We start from the raw sequence: 10,651 nt of genomic DNA on the forward strand, positions 1-10,651 counted from the left end.
GCCAGCAGGAGGTCCAAAAACAAGATATCTGCGCACCTTCCCTGTAAGAGCTTGCCAGCAGAGAGTGCTCTGAGCACTGAAACTCAGAGGAGAGAATCTGTCTCCCAGGTCTGCTGATAGATGGTAACAGAATCACCAGAAGAACAATCTCTAAACAGAGTCAACTATAACTACTAACTCCAGAGATTACCAGATGGCGAAAGGTAAACGTAGGAATCTTACTAACAGGAACCAAGACCACTCACCATCATCAGAACCCAGCACTCCCACTTCGTCCAGTCCAGGACACCCCAACACACCTGAAAACCTAGACCTAGATTTAAAAGCATATCTCATGATGATGGCAGAGGACACCAAGAAGGACTTTAATAAATCACTTAAAGAAATACAGGAGAACACTGCTAAAGAGTTACAAGTCCTTAGAGAAAAACAGGAAAACACAATCAAACAGGTTGAAGTCCTTACAGAAAAAGAGGAAAAAACATACAAACAGGTGATAGAAATGAACAAAACCATACTAGACCTAAAAAGGGAAGTAGACACAATAAAGAAAACTCAAAGTGAGGCAACACTGGAGATAGAAACCCTAGGAAAGAAATCTGGAACCATAGATTTGAGCATCAGCAACAGAATACAAGAGATGGAAGAGAGAATCTCAGGTGTAGAAGATTCCATAGAGAACATCGGCACAACAATCAAAGAAAATGGAAAATGCAAAAAGATCCTAACTCAAAATATCCAGGAAATCCAGGACACAATGAGAAGACCAAACCTACGGGTAATAGGAGTGGATGAAAATGAAGATTTTCAACTCAAAGGACCAGCAAACATCTTCAACAAAATTATTGAAGAAAACTTCCCAAATCTAAAGAAAGAGATGCCTATGAACATCCAAGAAGCCTACAGAACTCCAAATAGACTGGACCAGAAAAGAAATTCCTCCCGACACATAATAATCAGAACAACAAATGCACTAAATAAAGATAGAATACTAAAAGCAGTAAGGGAAAAAGGTCAAGTAACATATAAAGGCAAGCCTATCAGAATTTACACCAGATTTTTCACCAGAGACTATGAAAGCCAGAAGAGCCCGGACAGATGTTATACAGACACTAAGAGAACACAAATTCCAGCCCAGGCTACTATACCCAGCCAAACTCTCAATTACCATAGATGGAGAAACCAAAGTATTCCACGACAAAACCAAATTCACACATTATCTCTCCATGAATCCAGCCCTTCAAAGGATAATAACAGAAAAAAACCAATACAAGAACGGGAACAACGCCCTAGAAAAAACAGGAAGGTAATCCCTCAACAAACCTAAAAGAAGACAGCCACAAGAACAGAATGCCAACTTTAACAACAAAAATAACAGGAAGCAACAATTACTTTTCCTTAATATCTCTTAACATCAATGGTCTCAACTCCCCAATAAAAAGACATAGACTAACAAACTGGCTACACAAACAAGACCCGATATTTTGCTGCTTACAGGAAACTCATCTCAGAGAAAAAGATAGACACTACCTCAGAATGAAAGGCTGGAAAACAATTTTCCAAGCAAATGGTATGAAGAAACAAGCTGGAGTAGCCATCCTAATATCTGATAAGATTGACTTCCAACCCAAAGTCATCAAAAAAGACAAGGAGGGGCACTTCGTTCTCATCAAAGGTAAAATCTTCCAAGAGGAACTCTCAATTCTGAATATCTATGCTCCAAATACAAGGGCAGCCACATTCATTAAAGAAACTTTAGTAAAGCTCAAAGCACACATTGCACCTCACACAATAATAGTGGGAGACTTCAACACACCACTTTCACCAATGGACAGATCATGGAAACAGAAACTAAACAGGGACACACTGAAACTAACAGAAGTGATGAAACAAATGGATCTGACAGATGTCTACAGAACATTTTATCCTAAAACAAAAGGATACACCTTCTTCTCAGCACCTCATGGTACCTTCTCCAAAATTGACCACATAATAGGTCACAAAACAGGCCTCAACAGATTCAAAAATATTGAAATTGTCCCATGTATCCTATCAGATCACCATGGTCTAAGGCTGATCTTCAATACCAAAAAAAATAATAGAAAGCCAACACTCACCTGGAAACTGAACAACACTCTTCTCAATGATACCTTGGTCAAGGAAGGAAAAAAGAAAGAAATTAAAGTCTTTTTAGAGTTTAATGAAAATGAAGCCACAACGTACCCAAACCTTTGGGACACAATGAAAGCATTTCTAAGAGGGAAACTCATAGCTCTGAGTGCCTCCAAGAAGAAACGGGAGAGAGCACATACTAGCAGCTTGACAACAAATCTAAAAGCTCTAGAAAAAAAGGAAGCAAATTCACCCAAGAGGAGTAGACGGCAGGAAATAATCAAACTCAGGGGTGAAATCAACCAAGTGGAAACAAGAAGAACTATTCAAAGAATTAACCAAACGAGGAGTTGGTTCTTTGAGAAAATCAACAAGATAGATAAACCATTAGCTAGACTCACTAGAGGGCACAGGGACAAAATCCTAATTAACAAAATCAGAACTGAAAAGGGAGACATAACAACAGATCCTGAAGAAATCCAAAACACCATCAGATCCTTCTACAAAAGGCTATACTCAACAAAACTGGAAAACCTGGACGAAATGGACAAATTTCTGGACAGATACCAGGTACCAAAGTTGAATCAGGATCAAGTTGACCTTCTAAACAGTCCCATATCCCCTAAAGAAATAGAAGCAGTTATAAATAGTCTCCCAGCTAAAAAAAGCCCAGGACCAGAGGGGTTTAGTGCAGAGTTCTATCAGACCATCAAAGAAGATCTAATTCCAGTTCTGCACAAACATTTTCACAAGATAGAAGTAGAAGGTACTCTACCCAACTCATTTTATGAAGCCACTATTACTCTGATACCTAAACCACAGAAAGATCCAACAAAGATAGAGAACTTCAGGCCAATTTCTCTTATGAATATCGATGCAAAAATCCTCAATAAAATTCTCGCTAACTGAATCCAAGAACACATTAAAGCAATCATCCATCCTGACCAAGTAGGTTTTATTCCAGGGATGCAGGGATGGTTTAATATACGAAAATCCATCAATGTAATCCATTATATAAACAAACTCAAAGACAAAAACCACATGATCATCTCGTTAGATGCAGAAAAAGCATTTGACAAGATCCAACACCCATTCATGATAAAAGTTCTGGAAAGATCGGGAATTCAAGGCCCATACATAAACATGATAAAAGCAATCTACAGCAAACCAGTAGCCAATATCAAAGTAAATGGAGAGAAGCTGGAAGCAATCCCACTAAAATCAGGGACTAGACAAGGCTGCCCACTTTCTCCCTACCTTTTCAACATAGTACTTGAAGTATTAGCCGGAGCAATCTGACAACAAAAGGAGATCAAGGGGATACAAATTGGAAAAGAGGAAGTCAAAATATCACTTTTTGCAGATGATATGATAGTATATATAAGTGACCCCAAAAACTCCACCAGAGAACTCCTAAACCTGATAAACAGCTTCGGTGAAGTAGCTGGATATAAAATAAACTCAAACAAGTCAATGGCCTTTCTTTATACAAAGAATAAACAGACTGAGAAAGAAATTAGGGAAACAACACCCTTCTCAATAGTCACAAATAATATAAAATATCTCGGCGTGACTCTAACTAAGGAAGTGAAAGATCTGTATGATAAAAACTTCAAGTCTCTGAAAAAAGAAATTAAAGAAGATCTCAGAAGATGGAAGGATCTCCCATACTCATGGACTGGCAGGATCAACATTGTAAAAATGGCTATCTTGCCAAAAGCAATCTACAGATTCAATGCAATCCCCATCAAAATTCCAACTCAATCCTTCAATGAATTAGAAGGAGCAATTTGCAAATTCATCTGGAATAACAAAAAAACCTAAGATAGCAAAAACTCTTCTCAAGGATAAAAGAACCTCTGGTGGAATCACCATGCCTGACCTAAAGCTTTACTACAGAGCAATTGTTATAAAAACTGCAGGGTACTGGTATAGAGACAGAGAAGTAGACCAATGGAATAGAATTGAAGACCCAGAAATGAACCCACACACCTATGGTCACTTGATCTTCGACAAGGGAGCTAAAACCATCCAGTGGAAGAAAGACAGCATTTTCAACAATTGGTGCTGGCACAACTGGTTGTTATCATGTAGAAGAATGCAAATCGATCCATACTTATCTCCTTGTACTAAGGTCAAATCTAAGTGGATCAAGGAACTTCACATAAAACCAGAGACACTGAAACTTATAGAGGAGAAAGTGGGGAAAAGCCTTGAAGATATGGGCACAGGGGAAAAATTCCTGAACAGAACAGCAATGGCTTGTGCTGTAAGATCAAGAATTGACAAATGGGACCTAATGAAACTCCAAAGTTTCTGCAAGGCAAAAGACACCGTCAATAAGACAAAAAGACCACCAACAGATTGGGAAAGGATCTTTACCTATCCTAAATCAGATAGGGGACTAATATCCAACATATATAAAGAACTCAAGAAGGTGGACTTCAGAAAATCAAATAACCCCATTAAAAAATGGGGCTCAGAACTGAACAAAGAATTCTCACCTGAGGAATACCGAATGGCAGAGAAGCACCTGAAAAAATGCTCAACATCCTTAATCATCAGGGAAATGCAAATCAAAACAACCCTGAGATTCCACCTCACACCAGTCAGAATGGCTAAGATCAAAAATTCAGGTGACAGCAGATGCTTGTGTGGATGTGGAGAAAGAGGAACACTCCTCCATTGTTGGTGGGATTGCAGGCTTGTACAACCACTCTGGAAATCAGTCTGGCAGTTCCTCAGAAAATTGGACATAGTACTACCGGATGATCCAGCAATACCTCTCCTGGGCATATATCCAGAATATGCCCCAACTGGTAAGAAGGACACATGCTCCACTATGTTCATAGCAATAGCCAGAAGCTGGAAAGAACCCAGATGCCCCTCAACAGAGGAATGGAAACAGAAAATGTGGTACATCTACACAATGGAGTACTACTCAGCTATTAAAAAGAATGAATTTATGAAATTCCTAGCCAAATGGATGGACCTGGAGGGCATCATCCTGAGTGAGGTAACACATTCACAAAGGAACTCACACAATATGTACTCACTGATAAGTGGATATTAGCCCAAAACCTAGGATAACCAAGATATAAGATACAATTTCCTAAACACATGAAACTCAAGAAAAATGAAGACTGAAGTGTGGACACTATGCCCCTCCTTAGAAGTGGGAACAAATCACCCTTGGAAGGAGTTACAGAGACAAAGTTTGGAGCTGAGATGAAAGGATGGACCATGTAGAGACTGCCATATCCAGGGATCCACCCAATAATCAGCATCCAAACGCTGACACCATTGCATACACTAGCAAGATTTTATCGAAAGGACCCAGATGTAGCTGTCTCTTGTGAGACTATGCCGGGGCCTAGCAAACACAGAAGTGGATGCTCACAGTCAGCTAATGGATGGATCACAGGGCTCCCAATGGAGTAGCTAGAGAAAGTACCCAAGGAGCTAAAGGGATCTGCAACCCTATAGGTGGAACAACATTATGAACTAACCAGTACTCCGGAGCTCTTGACTCTAGAAGCATATGTATCAAAAGATGGCCTAGTCGGCCATCACTGGAAAGAGAGGCCCATTGGACACGCAAAATTTATATGCTCCAGTACAGGGGAACGCCTTGGCCAAAAAGGGGGAGTGGGTGGGTAGGGGAGTGGGGGTGGGTGGGTATGGGGGACTTTTGGTATAGCATTGGAAATGTAAATGAGCTAAATACCTAATAAAAAATTAAAAAAAAAAAAGAAGTGTGCTGGCACTGCCCCAGCTCAGGGCTAAGACTGTGCTTTGAAGGGCATGTAGTTTGACAGTGATCTCCTGTATCTTAGTGCCCTCCTCACCTCCATCTTTTTTGATGTCTTTGGTCCATTTTGTTCATCTTCCTATTGACTAGGTACATTTTTTTCCTCTTTACTCCTTCTCTGTTTTTCACTTGTATCTTTTCTCCTGTCAGCTGAGTAGGACTTCAGGTAGTTACATTTACGTTGCTATGTGATAAGCAAGATGATTTTGTGTCCAACTTAATTTCCCAAAGGCAAAAAAAATCTGCAGGCTTGAAAGAGATGTTGGCTTGAAAAAGGCAACTGGGAGCAGTAAGGTTTCCATTCTTGGTTTTCCTCTTTACCGTTCTGTATGTTCCCTGTGAGGTGGAGTCCCCTTTAGACTCAGTGCTGTAGGTATTTCATATGCATTTCGTAGATATCAATGGTCTGAAAGGACATTGCTATAAACTCTGAATGTGAATAAGTCTGTTTGCGCCTTTTGTTGGCCTGTGAGTACAGTAATCTTTCATTATGCCTCAATGGCTGGAGATTGTTGCTCTACTTTCAAGCTGGCATAGTTAATGGTTGGTCATACGGTGGTACACTCGGATGAGAACTGTCTCCATGACTTTCAGCCATTGAATTATCTCAGCCTGCCTGGCAGCGGTGATGCATGCCTTTAATCCCAGCACTTGAGAGGCAGAGGCAGGCAGATTTCTGACTTCCAGGCCAGCCTGGTCTACAGAGTGAGCTCCAGCACACCCAGGGCTACATAGAGAATCCCTGTCTCAGAAAAAAAAAACCAAAATACCAAAAAAAAAAAAACACCCAAACAAACAAACAAAAAGAAAAAACAAACAAACAAACCCCCCCAAAACAACAATAAAACAATTATCTCAGCCAAGTTCAGAAAACTTTGTGTGTCAAAAATGTCTCCTGAGTAAGATATGGATTTCTTATTTTGTTTGACATTCATGTATATTCTTTGTTAATTCTGAATGGCTTTAAATTGTTCTCTAAATTTGGCAAAAGTGTGCTAAACACAGAACACAGTCAGCTGATGAGTACCTTGCTTTTAATTAATCATGAAAGTAGCTTTACAGTGAGGCAATTTGGACTTCTGTTTTTCTTCCTTTATGAGATATAGTTTAGGCAATTAAAAGATTATTATCTGATATGCTTGTGTACGACTTTAATCCCACCACTTGGGAGGCAGAGGCAGGTGGATCTCTCTGAGGTTGTAGCCATCCTGCTTTATGTTGTAAGTTCCCCGGACATCCAGGGTTACACTGACAGACCTTGTCTCAAAAAAACAGAACAAAATAAAAAACCCACCACCCCAAAACTAATAAACGGACAAACAAACAAAGCAACATTCTACCACCGTGGATTATTATTAATTTTTTAATCATGATTTCTCCAGGGAGGAGACAATAGGGCATTTGGTCACTGACTTTCAAATTGTAAATCATTTTGTCTTGGGAGGTCATGGGAGTTTCTACCTAGTGTTTTAAACAGAAACAATAAACTACAAGGTATCATTAAGAATCTCCAGCCTCTGTTTTGTGTGGAAATATTGGGATCTAGGTCCAAATAAGATGAGAAGGGAGAAGTAAGACCAAAGGTTTCCAGACAAGTTGGAGGCCAAGAGGAACATCTGCAATCATCTGGGGCAGAACTCTGCCTACTTTCCTAAAGATCAAGTGCCACAGATGACTACCTTTGGGGCTATTAGGATTCCCTCAGAATGGCTCATCTCTGAGAATGATGGTCCAGGGAAAAAGGTAGAAGAGGGATGGAGTGATGTTTGTCAGAGGGTTCAAAATTTCTGTCAGACTGATGAAGTAAGGTCTGGAGTATAGAAAAAGTTTATTTTGACATAAACTATGTACAAAGCAAAGATAAAAAAAAAAAAGAAAGACTTGCATCCCAAAGGTCCATCATTCTCCTCGAGTCTAAGTGTTTGTGCTCACCTTTACCAGAACTCTGGAGACCTGTGTTCATCCAGGTCTCAGGGCTCATCCAAAACACAGACCTGAACCAGCTGTGGCCAACTGTTCCTGTGTTGTTGGCTGACCTCTGCCTCAACTTCAGAGACACTGGAGGGGCAGCCTTGGCCTTCAAGCGCCAGACATTCCAGGTCCTCTGCCAGCTAATGGAGTCTTCCACAGAGGCCTGTCATCTCAAAAATAGAAGCTTGGGTATTCCAAAGATTGGGATGCCACTCTATAGTCATGATGAGTTGGTTACGTGAGACCATACAAGTTAACTAATGTTTGTATGACTGTTTTCCTTATTTGAAAGTGAGTAATGAGATCATCTGAGGAGTGATTGCTAAGAATAAAATCACTGATTAACATGAATGATAGGTCTGTACAGAGCATGGGCTTAATTTTCTGGGTCCAGTGCAAATAGCTGGGAGAGTTCAAAACAAATCCAATAGAATCAACAGGAATACTAACAACAACAATTTTTTTAAAACCTGAGTGCTGGAATCACAGGCATGTACCAACTCTGGCTAACTTTTGTATGCTTTTATAATAAACAAACAAACAAACAAACAAACATCCCTATTCCAGTTCTAGCAGTTGCCTCAGAGAGAGCTGTGTGACACTGCATGCTGCTTCCTTTCCCCAGATAGCTCAGGAGATCTTTTCCATCTTCTATGATCTTCTGCAATTTCTTTCTTCAGAGACTTGAAGTTCTCTTTTTTTCCCTTTTTTTATTTGTGATTTTCTTCATTTACATTTCCAATGCTATCCCAAAAGTCCCCCATATCCTCCCCCTACCACTCCCCTACTCACTCACTCCCACTTTTTGGCCCTGGTGTTCCCCTGTACTGAGGCATATAAAGTTTGCAAGAACAAGGGGCCTCTTCTTCCACTGATGGCCAACTAGGCCATCTTCAGATACATACTCAGACTGAGACACGAGCTCCGGCAGAGGGGGGGGGGATTGGGGGGGGAGTGTACTGGTTAGTTCATATTTTGTTCCACCTATAGGGTTGCAGATCCCTTTAGCTCCTTGGGTACTTTCTCTAGCTCCTCCATTGGCGGCCATGTGATCCATCCAATAGCTGACTGTGAGCATCCACTTCTATGGCAGTTTCTGGATGATACATCCTTTCTTCTCAACTCCAAATTTTGTCTCTGTAACTCTTTCCTGGGTGTTTTGTTCCCAATTATAAGAAGGGGCAAAGTGTCCACACTTCAGTCTTAGTTCTTCTTGAGTTTCTTGTGTTTTGCAAATTGTATCTCATATCTTGGGTATTCTAAGTTTCTGGGATAATATCCACTTACCAGTGAGTACATATCATGTGAATTCTTTTGTGATTGGGTTACCTCACTCAGTATGATGCTACCTCCAGGTCCAACCATTTGGCTAGGAATTTCATAAATTCATTCTTTTTAATAGCTGAGTAGTACTCCATTGTGTAAATGTACCACATTTTCTGTATCCATTCCTCTGTTGAGGGGCATCTGGGTTATTTCCAACTTCTGGCTATAATAAATAAGGCTGCTATGAACATAGTGGAGCATGTGTCCTTCTTACCAGTTGGAACATCTTCTGGATATATGCCCAGGAGTGGTATTCTGGGATCCTCCAGTAGTCCTATGTCCAATTTTCTGAGGAACTGCCAGATTGATTTCCAGAGTGGTTGTACAAGCTTGCAATCCCACCAACAACGGAGAAATGTTCCTTTTTCTCCACATCCTTGCCAGCATCTGCTGTCACCAGAATTTTTGATCTTAGCCATTCTGACTGGTGTGAAGTGGAATCTCAGGGTTGTTTTGATTTGCATTTCCCTGATGATTAAGGATGCTGAACATTTTTCAAGTGCTTCTCTGCCATTCGGTATTCCTCAGGTGACAATTCTTTGTTTAGCTCTGAGCCCCACTTTTTAATGGTGTTATTGGATTTTCTGAAGTCCACCTTCTTGTGTTCTTTATACATATTGGTTATTAGTCCCCTATCCGATTATGATAGGTAAAGATCCTTTCCCAACCTATTGGTGGCCTTTTTGTCTTATTGACGGTGTCTTTTGCTTTACAGAAGCTTTGCAGTTTCATGAGGTCCCATTTGTCCATTCTCAATCTTACAGCACAAGCCATTCCTGTTCTATTCAGGAACTTTCCCCCTGTGCCCATATCTTCTATGCTTTTCCCCACTTTCTCCTCTATAAGTTTCATGGTCTCTGGTTTTATGTGGAATTCCTTGATCCACTTAGATTTGACCTTAGTACAAGGAGATAGGAATGGATCAATTCCCATTCTTCTACATGTTAACCGCCAGTAGTGCCAGCACCATTTTTTGAAAATGCTGTCTTTTCTCCACTGGATGGTTTTAGCTCCCTTGTCAAGGATCAAATGACCATAGGTGTGTGGGTTCATTTCTGTGTATTCAATTTTATTCCATTGGTCTACTTGTCTATCGTTATACCAAGACCATGCAATTTTTGATCACAATGCTCTGTAGTACAGCTTTAGGTCAGGCTACCAACAACAATTTTTAAAAAACCTTCTGAGGGATGGAATTACAAGCTTGTACCAAATCTGGTCAACTTTTGTATGTATTTCCACCAGAGGTTCTTTTATCCTGGAGAATGGTTTTTGCTATCCTAGGTTTTTTGTAATTCCAGATGAATTTGCAGATTGCCCTTTCTAATTCATTGAAGAATTGAGTTGGAATTTTGATGAAGATTGCATTGAATCTGTAGATTGCATTTGACAAGATAGCCATTTTTACTATATTGATCCTGCCAATCCATG

Source organism: Mus musculus, chromosome 14, assembly GCF_000001635.26.
Source record: "Mus musculus strain C57BL/6J chromosome 14, GRCm38.p6 C57BL/6J".
Taxonomy (NCBI): Eukaryota; Metazoa; Chordata; class Mammalia; order Rodentia; family Muridae; genus Mus; species Mus musculus.